This window comes from Rhagoletis pomonella, unplaced genomic scaffold (assembly GCF_013731165.1).
Source record: "Rhagoletis pomonella isolate Grant_MI unplaced genomic scaffold, Rhpom_1.0 Rhpom_scaffold_00006, whole genome shotgun sequence".
Lineage (NCBI taxonomy): Eukaryota > Metazoa > Arthropoda > Insecta > Diptera > Tephritidae > Rhagoletis > Rhagoletis pomonella.
The window spans coordinates 71,698,606-71,701,224 of record NW_023458560.1 but is presented as its reverse complement, the minus strand read 5'-3'; the positions used below and the strand labels follow the sequence as shown (position 1 = coordinate 71,701,224).

Here is a 2,619-nt window from a genome sequence, read left to right as displayed (position 1 = left end):
CTAACGCTTTGCATAACTGTACACTTGTCCAAGTTGCAAAGTGTGTCTGTGATCTCACTTTGAGAATTTGTCATATTACGAACCGTCTGTGCAACTGTACTTTCGTCCATGTTGTCAAAAAAACCTTTTTTAACCACTAAACCTTGCATCGGTATTTGCTGATCCTTAATTTTGTTCGACTTATTCGGTTTTCCATTAAGCACTTTTGCTTGCTTATTGCAATCTTCGTCCGTACCTGATTCTAATAAGCCATCATTAATACCTTTGATATTCCTTCTTCTACTTCTTCTACGCTTAACGCTTTTCCAACTCTGCACCTCTGCAAACCAATTTGCAGGCAAGTTAGAGTCAGAAGAAATTGCCTCAGCGCCATCGGGCGCTGAAGCGTCCTCCATTTTGTCTCACAGCCGCACGCACAACCACGAGACACCCAACAGTACAAAAAGAAACTTACCAAAAAAGCCACTTCAAATTCGACTTCTGCGTAAAAAAAACTGCACTCCGGCTTCGATCCTTCAAATGCTGTAATTTTTAACAATTTACACAATTTTAGCTAACAATTTCTGTTCCAATTACAAATTTGTCTTTCACACAAAATCTAAGCCTTTATACACCGTCCTTACACAATGGCCGCTGAATTCGAATTTTTCACATAAATATGTATAAGCACACTATTTAGTTTGCTCGATTTGTAAACAAAGCTTCTCATCGGTGAAAAATATACTATTGTGAACAACCTAAACGAGCGAAATTCACAATAGCGCTATTCTTCATCGTATGAGCGCCATAATACCAAATGAAAATTCGTTCGCTCAGCACTTTCGACCACAGTCGAAAATCGAATGCAACTCATAATAGGGGCCCTAGCCTTCGATATTGCCATCGCAATCGCCGGCTAAGCAACCAAGGCAATATCCGTGCAGCCGTTCATGCGTGCAGCCCTTTGCATTCGTACACATTTCGCGCCACCACCCTCGGGCAACTGACATTAGCTTAACACAAATCCCTGTCGCGTTTTCGCGACGTTCTCCAACAAACCTTGTGCGCTTTTGACATTTACCAACTTGGCATATCGCTACATTCCTGCGGCCATACAGTGCTTGTTGAGTAGTTCAGTGTGCAGTTTCAGTACAAAGCACCAAGCACAGCTCAGCTAGTCAAAAGGTGTCGAAAAGTACTTTTCAACAGTTGCGTCAGTTGGACGTCGGTGGCCTAATTGAACGTTCCATTACACATATTTGGAATAATAAATAGTAGAAACAGTGAGCAACATTTTTTGTATACCACTGGATCATCATTCAAAAAGCGTTAAAGGTGAGTTTTTGCAATTGATTTATACTATAAATTCATTTGTCATAGCCAAAAAAAATCGTTATAATACAGAAAAAAAAACTAAATTCATGGTAGGCTTAAGTAAAGGCCACTAGAAACAGTTTTAATTCATATCTAATTGAATTTGTCAATCTCTGGTATCATAAGCACCGTACTCCTCAAATTGTTGGGCTGTGAAATCTTGATTGCCGGAACTAGGGTTTAGTAATCTACTAAGGTACTTCCCAAGGTAATTTTCCACAGATTTGTGGCGTAAACTTAGAAAAGAATAGCTTCGTAAATCTGAAGTGCGTTTCTCTAAGAAATCGACTAAATTATCGATCGTAATATAAACTAAATCATAGATCACATTTACTATTTCAATCGAGAACATTGATCGAGACGAGTTACAGGAATGCATTACTGCATAGACCTTTAGACAATTTCAGATTGGTCCTTGACCGAGTATAACTTATGTATCTATATAACATTATCGTGGGAACCAATGCATTAGTATTACCTCACTAACAGGGTTTTCTTAACAGCAGGCATTACCGAATTCCACTTTTCCCACGTCCCTTGCACTTGCAGGTACAAATTTAAGGACATTTTCGAACTCACAAAATTTCTGCAATTAATTTCGTAGAATTTCATAGCATCGAAGGCCACACAAGCACATGCATATTCTATGTAGTACGTTCTGGTTGTACTCGTACTTAGTTGAATGCCACAGTAGGGGGGCTGGACAACAGAACGTGCTGACTTGAAAAGAGAAGCGAATCTTTGTTATTGTTTGAGTAAGAAATTACAAATTAACCACCCGCCAGGTCTAATCAGCAAAAAATTCTCATAATTTTCAATTGAAAAAATTACTCGGTACATAATACCAGAAAAATGAGTAATTTGTTTAAGTGTGCAGAAAATTGCTATAGTTTTCAAAGCGCGTTTACGTGGAAAAATTTAAAAAAGACAAACAAATGTACATACTGAAATATGCACGCACCTTTGGTCTGGAAAATATCCTCTTACTTTGCTGCTCCAAGTATGTAAATGTGCACGTACTCCAAAATTATAGTTGTACACATACTCCAAATTGTAGTTGTGCAGTACTCGACGTTTTAGCAAAATATATACTCACTGCAAATGGTGTTTTAAATTACCAAAGACTTCACGGCTTCGCTATTCGATTCAAAGTGATCTTTATTTCATGTTATTTTCTGACAAGCATTCTTACAGTTATGCCTTACGGTAGAAACACAAAATCACTTAAGGTCTAACCACATAATGCTTAATCTATTACTTAGAACA

General features: G+C 38.0%; 1 protein-coding gene across 1 annotated transcript in view; it reads left to right on the top strand.

Annotated features, from left to right (window-relative positions):
* The first annotated feature begins 867 nt into the window (after positions 1-867).
* Positions 868-2,619, top strand: part of LOC118742090 (protein Star-like) — a 117,948-nt gene continuing 116,196 nt past the window's right edge. The window contains exon 1 of the mRNA XM_036474054.1: positions 868-1,314. The gene's annotated coding sequence lies outside the window, so the exon portion shown is untranslated. The remainder of the gene's footprint in view (positions 1,315-2,619) is intronic.